This window comes from Procambarus clarkii, chromosome 50 (genome assembly GCF_040958095.1).
Source record: "Procambarus clarkii isolate CNS0578487 chromosome 50, FALCON_Pclarkii_2.0, whole genome shotgun sequence".
In the NCBI taxonomy this organism is placed as follows: Eukaryota; Metazoa; Arthropoda; class Malacostraca; order Decapoda; family Cambaridae; genus Procambarus; species Procambarus clarkii.
The window spans coordinates 13,978,668-13,993,672 of NC_091199.1; the positions used below are offsets into that span (position 1 = coordinate 13,978,668).

The window sequence follows — 15,005 nt, forward strand, 5'->3', positions numbered from 1 at the left end:
CCCTCAGGGCGATGTTCAGGAGCCGGAAGCGGGGGAAGGGGTAGGTGGAAGGAGTAAGACAACAAACCACGCCCACCTGTGAAAGAAGTAAGGGCATGGAAGGAACCAAGATTGAAGCAAATAATGCCTCCAAATCCTGGTCCCTAAAACCCAAGCGGGGCAGCTCCAGGGCCTCCAACCGGGTAACCAACCTGGCTCGTTGCAGTAAGGAGAATCGAGGATGCAAAGCAGCCGCTGCCTGATCCCTGAGATCAACAGAGAAGAAATGAGGAAAATGAAGTACAAGCAGGGAATAAGGCCTGCAAGACTCCAGATCGGTGGTGTACCCAACCCAACAGGCAGTGTGACGGAGGAAGTACGGATGATTGTTTCCCTGAACAACCTTCGACTTCGCACAAGGCGAGAGGGCGAGAGTGGGCTCGGAAGAAGTAGCCATTGTACGACCAAGCCCACAGGGGTTTTCCAGGGCCCGTAGGGTGAATTAGCCCTACGGGAAGCCCAGGCACTGGGGCCAGCTAAGCTGGTAGAACCCTGTTAGGTAGCAGGCAAACTGGCCACCAGTAGCAGCTATGAACCTCGGAGGCAACAGTGGAGGACTAACAACACAACCTAGGCTTGCCTAATAAGAAGCTAAGCAGACCACCTCTGTCTGAACAAGGCAAGAATGCCAGAGAATGAAAAGAAACTGAAAACAAATATCCCCAAACATACACAACAAAGAAACTGGCAGTCAGAGAGAGAAACATTGGCCACTGTACTGAAGTAGCTGCGCCAGCCATAGTGCGCCCCACCCAGCCAATAACACACCCCTACTCGGAGCAAGACGGAAAGCCCTAGACCCCTCAATGTACCCTAAGGGCGAAGACAACATCAAGTGATGACGTCCTCAAATGGGGAGTGATTCCCGAATGCCCCAGGGAAGATAACCCTGACACACAAAGGCAATACATAAGGAGCACTTAGGGAAGGTCACCCTAGGTGCATACCAGACAATGGTCTGTTTTGATTCGCCTACCTTTCTGGGTCCTACCTCGGTCAATGGCAATTATGACATACTTCAATTGTAAAGTGCTCATAGGCCACTGCTCCCTGCGCCTCTCTGAAGGGGCCAAGTTCTGGATCTTTGTCCCCGTTAGGTATAAGGACTCCTATGACTGATGACCCCCAAACTAATATAGCACATATCAGTTCAGATAGCTTCTGGAAGCCGGCGAGGCTCCCCTCAGAAACAACTAATTGCAAATGCTTGTACTATATTTAAAATAACTAAATAAATAGTGTAAAAAAATATTAATTTGTGCTGCTAAATAGAAGAGTTGATCATATACCTCCACTATAAATGCTAATATTCTTATTCTTGAAATTTGGAAGAAAATACACAAAATGAGAGGCAAATTTAAATGGACCACATAAGCTGGAAAAGCTTTTGTGGTCCATTTTCATGATTACTGAACTAGACAATGTTGTAAACAAGCTCAGCTATTTATCAACTATTAGCAATCAGCAACTCACCTCCATCTGGAATTTGTTATTTGGAAACCCTCCTTGTTGAATAACATCCATTACACTTTATTGCACAAAGAACGATTTCTCTACGATTTGTTAACTACAGTCAACTCTAGTCACTCCACAGCTGGAATACAACGAGGTTATTGCCTCCTTCATCTGCATTAGAATAATTATTTATAATTCATAGCAATTCATAGCAATATGTAGGCCACAGGGTGTTTTTCTGAAGACTGGAAAAATACAATCATCCTAAAGGCAAGGGTATGTTATGTGATTTTAGACCCATTGCCCTTACAAATTATTTCTGCAAACAATTCATGATCAACATACATCTTGTGTCAGTTTAAAACCTAATTTAGGTATACTGTTGTCACAATTTGACTGCTATAAATATCTCAGCAGTCCAGATTTTCTGGAGGACTGAAGTTCATATTCAGTATGAATTACCATTTACTAAATTGGCAGTGGCTATATTCTTTAACCTCAAGAAGGCATATTACACTCCAGTATTGGGTACATGGAAATATAATACTCAAGATAAATCTCATAGTTCTAGCCAGAGAGGTAACTTTCCATTCTTCCATTAAAACAGAATTTTCAAACTGTACTCTTCAGATTCAAACTGGAACCACTTTACCCTCCTCTTATAAGCAATATGAAGGAGTCCAACAAAGTGTTTAAATCATATGCTGTTGGACCTTTCGGAACAATAATGTGTTCCTACACGTGACACAGGGTAAAATTTTTTATAAAATATTAATATACGTAATTGTTTTGCATCTTTTATTATATTCCTAGGAAGAAAAAGCCATTTCCAACCACAGCACACCATTAAAAATGCTGAACAAAAACTTATTCAGAAACAAAAACTTCTTTGACTCTCCATTATATAATAGAAAATATATTGCAAGTAACATAATAACAAGCAATATAAATTCCCCAGACATAGAATATCATCATACTGTATATACAGCCCATTCTCCTGTTTAGATAGTACTTATAGTAATGACGAAGACCATGGTACATATACTGATGTAAAAGACAATTAAGACAGTATAATTCGGTACTATTGAATCTGGACAAACTGGAAAAGTTTTTGTACTGATGTTGCGAAGAAACCCTAACATAACCTAAACTTTCTAGGCCTAATAAATGCTATGAGGCCTATGATAGTATATATTTGTGTGCTATACTAGGCTTACAAACATTACAGTTTGTTTTTTAGCTTAATTTTTCAGACTCCATAAAGTGAATAGTACCAGATTCTATTTAACTGCCTTTTATATCAATACAGTACAGTGGGGCCTCGACGTACGATGGTAATCTGTTCCCAGAGACGGATCGTAAGTCGAAATATCGTAAGTCGAAGCGATTTTTCCCATAAGAAATAAAGGGAATTGAATTAATCCGTTCCCCACCCTCCAAAATATTAACTTACAAATACATTTTATACTGAATACAATGTTTTTTCTAACTACAATACAGTGCATATGGTTACCTTACCTTTATGGAGGACTCATGATGCATCTGGAAGATGGTGAGGAGGGGGGAGGGGAGGAGGAAAGGTGTTACTGTTTGGAAGGGGAGTCCCCATCGATTATAACATCAGGCAGTGATGACTTCTCTGGGGTACACTCTCTCCTACGTTTTGCCTACATACCACTAGGACCTGGTTGTGATTCACTGCTTGTTTGTCTCACTAAAAACCTTTCCAGAGATTTTTGTTTTTCCATGTGTTTTAATTTTTGTCTGTAGTGAGGCATCACAGTGTCATTAAAAAGGTTAAGGCAACACCTACTGCACCGTGATTTGGGTGAGTCGTTTCAGCAAAAGTTTGCAATTCTTCCCATGCTGCACACATTTTCTTAATTAATGAGGAAGGGACATTCTGTACTGTCTCCTCCTCCCCTGAAGAAATTTCCTCAGCTGTCTCTTGTTGCTGCTCCTTGTGAAGTTCTTCAGTGGTCAGTTCTTCGCTGTGTTCCTCCACCAGCTCGCAACACACAACACTCAGAACATTATGAATGCCACTTCTTTTTCTAAATTTCTCAAACCATCCCCTGCTTGCCTTAAACTCTTTCACATTTGCATCACTCGTTCCAGGGGTTTTCTTTAAAAGGTCTTCATGCAATTTCCTTGCTTTTTCACAAATAATGGCCTCTGAAATTCTATCACACGCTAACTCCTTGCTGTGTATTCAAATTAATAATAACTGTTCAACATCCTGAAGTGTTTGTGTTCAATGTTTCGAGATTATTGATACGCCTTTTGCCACTTAGCACTCATAATGTCCTTTTTCTTAGCCAGTATGGTGGATATCGTTGACTGAGATTTGTTGTACTGCCTAGCTAGTTCAACAACCAGCACACCATCTTCACATTAACGAATGATCTCTTGTTTTTCCTCTATGGTCATCCTTACATGGGTTTTCATATGTTGAACCTTACCACTAACTTTCTTGGGACCCATGGCATGATATATAATAATTACTTTTATGTTCAAAAAGCAAAAAATCACCATAAAAACGGAATTTCTTATAAGCGTGATCGTCACTAAGCGGGCAGCTCTAGTAAACTGAGGCAGGTCGACCTGCATGACCGGGAACCATGTGCTCGGTCGACCCAAACGTGTACCAACAAATATCGTTAGTCGACGACACCATCGTATGTCCAGTCGCATTTTTCTATCAAATTTACATCGTAACTCGAAATTATCGTAAGTCGGGGCAATCGTAAGTCGAGGTGCCACTGTATATATACAATGGTCCGCATAGTTACAAAAGCTAAAACTAAAATATTCACAATCAATTAGTATGTCACATATGCACTTATTAAATAAGCCAATATTGACTATAAGCAAGTGCGAGAACGGGTTGACATATACACACACACACATACATACATACATACAGTATGTAGAGCCCGATAGGCTCAGGAATCTGTACACCTGTTGATTGACGGTTGAGAGGCGGGACCAAAGAGCCAGAGCTCAACCCCCGCAAACACAACTAGGTGAGTACAACTAGGTGAGTACAGTATATATGAATAATTGCCAAAGGAATTAATTTTTTTCATCTTTACATTTGTAATAAAAAATACCCCCCCCCATATCATATACAGTACATAAAACTCTTTTTCAGTGGTAAAAAATGTAATATCAACTCAGTACTCTCTCCTCCTATTTTATTTCAAACATTATAACAATATAGTCTTTTAATATTAACTACATCACTTACCTCAAACATAATCTCATCCCAACTACATTAGCATATAATACTTTCACAAAATTTTCTCCTATTTAGGCTCTCCCTTCCCCCATCTCCAATTTATTCCATTGTATTTTCTGTTTCATTCCTAACACCCTTAAAAAATAGACAAAAATCAAGCACTAAACATAATGAAACGCACTTTTCTGACAGGTGCTCAGTAGATTAAGTGCCTTTATAGCCAAGCCCTCAATCACACCACGCCTCCAAAACCCATGTTGACCTATCGAAAGCCAGGATTAGGATCTGGCTCTCTCAACAAGGCAAGGCAAGCTTTAGGATCAGAGATGTACCTAAGCCCAAGAAAAATTCACCAGAAAGGCTAGGCAAAACAAATTGAAAGTACTGTAACTGCTCGAAAGAAAAGAATGAGCCCTAAGGTAAAGTAACTGATGTAAAGTAAAGTAACTAACCCAAGGGTAAATAACTTTAATGTTAACGCACCTGACTGCCACTAAGATGGCATTTCAGTTCCAAGTCATTTGGATGGCCCCAGCCAGCTGTCCACCTCAGTCATGAGCCATCTCTGCTGAACCCCAAAACCCTACAGAAAAAAAATCACCGTTTAATTTAATATAACTCCATTTTCTAGGCAAGCCCCGGAGGCTCCCTGAAGCTATCCGAACAGATAGTCTGTTTTATTAGTTTGGGGTCATCAGTCACACGAGTCCTTTAACTACCGGGGACAACAAGACAAAACCTGGCCTCCTCAGAGAGGTATAGGGAGCAATGGCATATGAGCACTTTACATTTAAAGTACAGTATGTCATATTTTGTCATCAACAGGGGAAGGCACCCTGAAAGATAGGCGAAACAAAAACTAAAGTCTGGTGAAAATTGCTACCTACGTCCAGAAAGAGCAAATGAACTTCCCCAGAAAGAAAAGAAAAAAGTATGGGGTACATGGGTAAATAGGAAGGCACTAATGAGAGCCAGAAATTATTACATCCTAGGAGGGCAGCAGAGCAGCAGTTTCAAAATGGCATTGTGGCAAAAGCAAAGAGCCAACGTAAGCTGTTGCACAGCTATACACAGAGGAAAACAACAGTACAAAACCATGTGATCACACTGAGGAACAGGGAGGAATGGCAAATTAGTCAGTGAAGAACTATCAACTAACTTTTTTTTTTTTTTAAAGAGCGCTGTTTGTCGACATAATTGTATTTGTGCTGCTTTTTCAGCTATGTTTTCATGTCTTGTTTTCATTCTACTCTTTATGCTCAATTAGTATTAAGCTTGTCATTTAAGTTTTTCATGCTCGAAACGCTTTGCGTAATAGTGGCTTTAGGCATTGTATGTACTAGCTCTACCTATAAGTCAACCAATCTTTGTAAAAATTTCTTGTATGTATGTACCTTACCTAAATAAACATTTTATTTATATTTTATTTTTTTTTTTTATTTTTAAGAACTCAACAAAAGATTTCTGGTCTACAATGTGGAACCAAATTGGTGTCCGTGGAGGGGTGAAAACAGATGGCAAGAAACAATTTAGACAGAATTGAAGTTAATGCAGAAGAGGTAAAAAGAAACCTGGAGGAACAGAATGTAACAAAAGCAGTAGGACCAGACCAGATATCACCAGGATTACTGAAGAAAGCTGCAGTGATCTTGTGTTACCCATTAACTATAGTGTTCAGCATTACACTAAAGTTGGGAGAGCTATCAAAAATCTGGGAAAAAGGCAAATGTAGTTCTAATATTCAATAAAGAGGGATAGACATGAAATATCAAATGGTGAGAACACGAACCCACCCACACGTGCACAGAGATCCAAGGTCACAGTTCCAGAGTAGGATTTGAAGCAAACCGAGACATGCAAGAAGATGTGACCACAGAAACCTGTGTGGAAGAGTAGATCCAACCATGAGCCTGGAACAAGGACATATGCTAAAGAGGGAGGTGTAAAGGAGACACCTAATATGAACCAGGATTCTCTCTCCTGGGAGAGACAATCCCTCAGTCCTAGATGCAATAAGGCCACAAAGGGGGGGAGGGGGAAAAGAGCAACCACTAGGACCTTGGATCTTGACAAACTCTAAAAAACCTGATAACCAACCCTGCCATAAAAGAGGAAAGACCAGAGATGGAGCCTAAATTCTCGTCACCCTGGGGTCCCAAACCAGTCAAGAGAATAGGAAGGAACACTGGAACAGATCACCAAACACGGCCAGATCAGGAAACTTACCGGAGAGGCGTCTTGCAAGAGCCCACAAGGGTAAGATCCAAGCACCAAAACCTTCCCAGAGACAAATGCAGAATTTACAATCTAAACTCTAGCAGCAGCCAGGGATTGCAAATGCCTGGACTGCAAGGCAAGGGCACAAAATGAGGCCACAGTTTCTCAGGAGGTCCTCCCCCCCCCATCCCATCCTTTCACTGGTGTTCTAACCTCATGATGCAGTGTCTATGGTTAGAGACAGTGATCAGGAAAGGGGCCTCCAAACCAAATAAGGTATGCGAAATATATTTTGTAATAAGTGGCACAAAGAGGACAGCCCTACATCCAATGGAAGGCTGTGTGATAGTGTGTCACCCATTCTTACTGCATAGAATGCACAAATGTTATAAGAGGTTTATAAAATGACTAGTGAAACATACCTTGGTAGAGAGGCTTGCCCTTTTCCATTTACAATATATTAATGACACTACGTAAAAGACACATCGAACTCTTTATGTAGCATACATGCATCTGTGTATCTATGTATTTACGTATGTAGCTTAGCCTAGCATTTTAAAAGCACCACAATCACCTTCTGTGGTTGATTGTTCAATAAATCCCTGAACTGTATGTTTGACAAATCTCTCACCCTGTCCATGGAGGACAGAAGAAAATGTATTCTGTATATGCTGGTTAGCATTGTAAATGTGTGGCCACGTCTGTGGTAGAAAATAATAATAAAAAACCAGCGTTGAATGTAATGAAACGCCATTTTCTGGGTGAGACCCGGAGGCTCCCCGGAGCTTTACCGGCTGATATGCTAATGTCAGACTTTGGCATCAGTCATGTGTATGGAGTTCTAGGGCCTACCGGGGACCACGAGCCAGAACCTGGCCCCCTCAGAGAGGCAAGGGGAGCAATGGCCTATAGAAACCCCCGTGTGGTTGGAAGCATTCTATGTCTGCCATCGACCGGGTCAAGCATCCAGAAAGGCAAGCATTCCAAAACAAACCCCTATTCTGGTGAAAATTGCTACCTAAGCCGAACTAGTGAATAGAACTCTTCAACAGAAAACACGGAAACTAGTATGACGTCATACGTCACCGCGCCGCTGTCTGCGCAGCTCCCCCCTCCCCGGGAGGGGGAAGGGGGAGCCCCAGACCTCCCACGCCGGCTATCCACCCATCAGTTCCGAGGCTGGATGTCAAAACACGCGAAAAACGCCGACCGGAGGGAGGGAGGGTTGCCGGGGAGCCTCCGGGTCTCACCCAGAAAATGGCGTTTCATTACATTCAACGCTGGTTTTCTGGGGGGAGCCCCGTCGGCTCCCCGGAGCTAACTACCCACAGAGGAAGGTCAAAGGGACAAAACCGGGAGGCGGACACCACGCACCCCCCAAGGAGGCGAGACAACCGGCAGCAAACGCCAACCCAAGGCGCCACAGCCCCGAAAATCCCGGGAACAACACGAGAACCACGAGCAGCAAGGCCCCTGCACGAACACCAAAAATCCATGCCCGAAAGACTGCAAGGCCACGTCGCCCAGACGGCAGCGAGAGCAGCGAAGCCACGAACGCCACAGGCATGAGGGAAGAACACAGGCAGCTTAGCCGCAAGAACACGGCTGACCACCCGGGACACCATCACCCGCGAACCGGGAAGAACAGAACCGGATCAACGCAAAACGCGCTCCGGACCCAAACGCCGTGGCACGCAAACAACAGCAGAGGGCCGCCACTGAACACAAAAACGACACACCCCCGGCCCGACCAACAAAGCACCAACAAACCCTGGACCCCTCCAGAATGCAGCAGCCCCACCCCGCGCCAGAAAAGATGGAGACTGCTGCCATCAAACAACCAAAACGCTAAAACTGAAGGAGCAAGAAAACACAGCGAACCGACCCCCAGAGGCAAAGGCCCAAAGGAAAGAGCCGACGAAAAAACACACCGGAACCGAAGGGGCACTACCAACCGAGGAGAAGACAGAGCACGCTGACCAGAGACCAGGATGGTGCAAGCAGCGCACGAACAGGCCGGAGGTGAAATGACGCACAAGACAGCTGACTAACGGTGCAGAAGCAACACCAAGACCGAAAGCAAGCTGAAGCGGCTCCGCCTGCGCCGCACGAAAAGAGGCGACAGTATGTGGCAAGACGACGGCCCCCAACCCCCACTAGAAAACCAAGCCGAGAGTAAACCAAGCCAACAAGAAGGACCCACCGAAGAAGGGACAGGAAAAGGAAGGACCGCCAAAATACCCCATACTGCCGCCAAGAAAGCACGCAGGTGGGACACCTACCACGAAGCCACCCGACCACCAACCGGAGGCGAGACCACGAGGCAGAACATAAGCAGCCCCGACAAGGCCCCCCCGAGCCCAGGAAAAAGGCGGAGCCGCGAGAAGATCTCGGGCGCGACCACCGAAACCCAGGCGGCACAAGGAGATGGAACGTCTGCCGAACAGAAAAACTCCGAAGCATGCAAGCCCGCCAGGAGTTCAGAAACGACGGGTCCGACGCGAGACATCGCAAGAACCCCCCCAAAAAAATAAAAACAACAACAACCGGCAGGGCAAGCTAGGAAAACCAAAGAAGGCGGAAGGGTCGCCGCCAGAACAGGACCCGAACCAAGGGGCACGAACAACTGCAACAGACCGAGACAAAGAAGCACATCACAGGACACAGGCTGACCAACGCCTAAGAACACACGCAGAACATTCCTGCTGCAGAAGAGGCAGGAAGAAAGAGCAGAAGCACAAAAAAAAAAAAAAAACCAGGAGAACAACCAGGGGTGGACAATCAGGCAGGGACAAAAACCCCACGCAATCCCCAGGCACAAAACGGCAGCAAAGCGCCACTCCACAACCGGACACAGGAACAAGGACACGCCACCGTGAAACACGGTACCAATGCTCACGTGCAGCAGCAGCAGCAACAGGCACCACTGCAACAAGCAACATGTAAATAGCAGCTCCCCTCTGCAAAGGCAGAGAACGGAGCAGGCAGACCCCAGACAGGGCCAACGGAGACACGACAAAACCCTGCAGGCCCAGAAACCTGCACCAGGCGACCGACGGCGGAGAAACCCCGCTCGATACCTGCTGGATGAGGTACTGGGAGCTCTTTTACACCTCAAGCCCGGCCCAAGGTCAGGCCAGACCGGCCAGAGGATGGCCCACCAGGCAGCTGCTAGGAGCAGTCCACCGGCCCACATACCCCCACAACCAGGACGGGCCGGAACTGCCATACGAAAACAGGCCAGTGCGCCCTGGAAGTCCACGGACGAACCAGCAAGAAGGCTTATGCTCGCAAGTAGGTCGTGTAACAAGCACAGACCACTGATGGTAATACAGTGTTCCCCAAAAGTGCCAATAGCACCACTGCACTCCACTGGTACTATCCCGCAAGTTCTACCAGATAGGCGGGACCCAAGAGCCAGAGCTCAAATCCTGCAAGCACAGCCAGGAGCCTCACCAGGTGAGTACAGAACCAACCCTACAACCCCCACACCTCACAACATTAAAAAAGGAGGGTCCCCTGAACGACTCCAGCATGGGTTGGACATGCACATGAGGGGGACAGGAAGGGGTGATAAAGGGACAGTCACTGGTGTGCGAACGGTCTCAGTCGTACAAAATTATACCTAAATAAAGACGGGTATATGAACACCGCCGCATCCAGCGCCCGGCCAAAAGACGCCAGACCGCAGAAACTCACCTGGCGAATGGTGGCTCGAACTTGACACGACTCAACCGTGCCCAGAAGAACTTGGGAGCACCGCCAGGTGAAGACGCCAGAGCCGGACCCGCAGGAGAACAGGGAGAGGCGAAGGAGGCGGTCCACACCCATGACACAGAAAACCGCGGTGTCCTCCCCACAACTGGGAACCAGGACACCCCTGGCGCAAAGGGGCACATACCGCAGCCAGGGAGAAGAACGAGAGGCGAAGCACTGTAGCAAAAAGGGGCGCAAAACCCCAGCACTGAACCATCGCCCAGACCAAAACAAACTCCACGGCGCATGCGCATAACACGCTGGCCGAACCGCACACCCTCCCTGCGGGAAGGCGCCAGCCAGGACTATTGCACGAGAAAAAGAGCCAAAAGAGGAAGCAGGAACAATAAAACCGGCCAAAGAAGCAAAGAGCCCAAAAAAAGGGAACCCAAACTGCGACAAGTAGCCCAAACGGGCGACAAGTAGCCCAAACGGCCGACAAGTAGCCCAACCGGGCGACAAGTAGCCCAACCGGGCGACAAGTAGCCCAACAGGGCGACAAGGAGCCCAACAGGGCGACAAGTAGCCCAACAGGGCGACAAGTAGCCCAACAGGGCGACAAGTAGCCCAACAGGGCGACAAGTAGCCCAACAGGGCGACAAGTACTAGGAGCCGACAGACGTTCCAATAATGCGGGAAGTAGCGAAAAACCTTCCCGTACCCTCGAGAACACAGAAGCCAACACTAGTCCCGAAGGCACACGAAGGCGCAGGCGCACCCGAGATCAAAAGTCACGCAGAACCCCATCGAACGGGGAAACATGACAAAAACACCGTCCCAAAAAGCGGGGGAGGAAACATCCACCCACAGGACGGAACCAACCGACTCAAAGGCCAAGGAACCGAGCCCGGGGAGGGGCCGACGTCCAACAGCACGTACGGCGAGTGGGGAGGAAAGACCCCACTCCGCGTAACCACAAGCCCCGCCGAGAGGGGGATAAAACCCCCCACGGGGTCTAACGGGGCCAAGGCCCCCCCCAAGTCAGCCCCTCCCCAGCCCCGGGAACCTACACGACAGGCCCCGGGGCCGAGCCGTTCCCCCAAAGCCCCGGCCGTACCAGAAAACCGGGGCAGCCGTGAAAACACTAAGGAAGGGAGCCCACTGGCAGACTCATACAACACGGCTGGAGGAACAGGCCCAAATGCCCCCGTCACTACCCCGGAAGGGGAATTCCCCGAGACTGCCCGAGTCTCAACACCACCAAACACCCCGCCCTGAACCTACAGACGGTAAGGAACCGGATACAGGCAGGAAGGGTGAACCAGGGGAAAGACAAGGGGGCGTGGATGGAACCGAAGCAACCAACACCCCCAAGTCCCAAAACGAAATACAACGGGGCAGCCCCGGGGCTCCCGGGGAGGAAACCACGAGAACGTTGCCACCACCAAGGCTCAAGTGCAACGCCCCTGCTGCCCGCACCCGCTTTGTTAGCACAACTGGGTAACCGAGCCACAACGAGCAACCAAACTCGCAGGACACCGGGTCGAAGGTGTCACCGACCCCACAGGCAGCAGACGGAGGCAAAACAGAGAGTCACCCAGAGACAAAAGGTGAGAGCAACCCTCAAACTCGCTGGAAGCGAGGGGGGGGCTCTGGGGTCACATCCATCGGACCCGCGCGCCCCCAGGGGTTTCCCAGGGTCCCGAGCGTTTACTTTAAGAGGACTCGCGCTCAGGTAATCCCAGGCAGGGTACTGCTAACCGGCACCCAAGCTACCAAACAACTTTCTAAGAGCTGAACCCCCGGGACGTGTACACTCACGGGGACCTAGCAGGGGGTACCACCAGAAATACTCAGAACACAAGGGACACAAGGGGCAAGAACGAAGGCAGACCCCCCCACCAGGTATATAAACAAAAGAAAAAGAAAACCCCGCAAGAGGACAGCGTACCCAAGCGGAACAGAGCCGGCCGCTATGATTGGGAAAGACAAGCTGCACAGTACCCCGCGCCCCACCAGTGCAAACACTGCCCCTTACTCTAAGGCGAACAAGGGAGACAGAACACCCGAGCACACAAAGAGCGGCCGAAAACCAAGCGGTAAACGGCCAAGCAGGGGCAGGACCCAAGGAACTTGTGGAAGGTGGCCCCAAGCCCCAAGGGCAGTACTTACAGGGCACCTAGGGAAGGGAACCCTAGGCGCATGCAGCCCGAGTACTGAAGAATCACACCCGGCTCACGCACCACCTAGAAAACAGACACCACACTCTAGGTACAGTGCTGAAACAACCACTGGAGCCGGAGCACATAACCATTGCCTATAGCATCAGCCGAAGAACTGATGGGTGGATAGCCGGCGTGGGAGGTCTGGGGCTCCCCCTTCCCCCTCCCGGGGAGGGGGGAGCTGCGCAGACAGCGGCGCGGTGACGTATGACGTCATACTAGTTTCCGTGTTTTCTGTTGAAGAGTTCTATTCACTAGTTCGGCTTAGGTAGCAATTTTCACCAGAATAGGGGTTTGTTTTGGAATGCTTGCCTTTCTGGATGCTTGACCCGGTCGATGGCAGACATAGAATGCTTCCAACCACACGGGGGTTTCTATAGGCCATTGCTCCCCTTGCCTCTCTGAGGGGGCCAGGTTCTGGCTCGTGGTCCCCGGTAGGCCCTAGAACTCCATACACATGACTGATGCCAAAGTCTGACATTAGCATATCAGCCGGTAAAGCTCCGGGGAGCCGACGGGGCTCCCCCCAGAAAAAAATACATTATATAGTAAACTCCAGAAACTCCAGCCATGTTATTGTGACTCATCATCTGCAAACTCCAGAAGACTAGGTTAAATAATAGCTGTAAGAGGCACTATTTATATTTAGTAATTGTAAATTTAATTTTTACAAGAATATATATAATTTCCTTTATTTTACTTTACTGAAATTAATTTTTTAAGCTAGAAATTGGGGGGGTTGCCCGAGATAGCCCTCAGTTCATGTAACAGGCCATAACATACAACTACTCTGAGAAATTTACAAAAGATTCAGGCATTAGATCTTACAGATACAGACACTTGACTCTTATCAAGAGTATCACTGAATGCTAAGAGTTATCAAATTAATACAGTGGTGATACTCCACAAATGAGAGAATACACAAGACACTACCACAATTGTAACTTATAAGGAATTCACTTTTCCACACATAGGGTGAGAATCAAACATTTAGCAGGCACCAACTGGGACATCAACTATCTAGCAAAGGAATTCTACTCTATAATACAGTGGCACCTTGACTTACGACTCCCCCTACTTACGAATTTTTCGAGTTACGACCCCAATTTCGCAGAAAAATGTGACGACTTACGACCTTTGCCTCGACTAGCGACTTTGTTAACACACACGAGTCGACCGAGCTCATGATTCCTGGAGGCACGGGGCCACCCCGCTTCAGTTTACCAGAGCCGCCCACTTAGTGACGATTGCACTTGTAAAGAATTTAATTGTTTTTGTGCTTTTTTTTATTAACATAAAAGTTATTATTATATATCATAACATTGTTCCCAAGAAAGTCAGTGGTAAGGTTCAACCTAAGAAAATAGTTGTGAGTAGAGGCAGTAGAGGATGTTCCTTCCTCATTAGGAAAATGTATGAAGTATGGGAAGAACTGCAAAGTTTTGTTGAAAAAACTCCCCCAGATAAAGTTATAGCAGGCCGTTACATTGACTTTTTAAATGACAATGTGATGTCTTACTACAGACAAGTGTTAAAATGTAGGGAAAAACAAGTGTCTTTAGACAGAGTCTTAGTAAGACAAGCAAGCAGTGAGCCACAACCAGGTCCTAGTGGTATGCCTGCACAACGTAGGAGAAAGTACCCCAGAGAAGTCATCAGTGCCTGATGTTATAATGGAAGGGACTCCCCTTCCAAACAGTAACACCTCTCTTCCTCCCCATCTTCCATACACCAACAAGAGTCCTCAATAAAGGTAAGATATACATACTGTATTGTAGCTAGTACAAAAAGAGTTATATTCGGTATAAAATGTATTTTTAAGTTAATATTTTTGTGGGTGTGGAATGGATTAATTTAATTTACATTATTTCTTATGGGAAAATTCATTTCGAGTTACGAATTTTCGAGTTACGACCCATCTCTGGGAACGGATTAAATTCGTAAGTGGAGGTACCACTGTATCATGTATACCACATTACAACACAGGACACTTATTCTTATTCACTTAGAGGAGTAGACACCAACCTCTCAAACGCGGAATCTTTATGCATGCTCAGAAGTGTGGTGTTTACCATCTGCATCCGACTCCACCTCCACCACCACCTGACTGTCTTCTACACAATGCCCTGACTTGC

The 15,005-nt window shown here is 47.0% G+C and overlaps 1 protein-coding gene across 10 annotated transcripts in view; it reads right to left on the reverse strand.

Moving 5' to 3' along the window:
* Positions 1-15,005, reverse strand: part of LOC123749496 (tumor protein p63-regulated gene 1-like protein) — an 86,485-nt gene that overhangs the window by 31,376 nt on the left and 40,104 nt on the right. For all 10 annotated transcript variants that reach the window (XR_011222552.1, XR_011222542.1, XR_011222546.1 and 7 more), the window contains exon 10: positions 5,219-5,318. The gene's annotated coding sequence lies outside the window, so the exon portion shown is untranslated. The remainder of the gene's footprint in view (positions 1-5,218; positions 5,319-15,005) is intronic.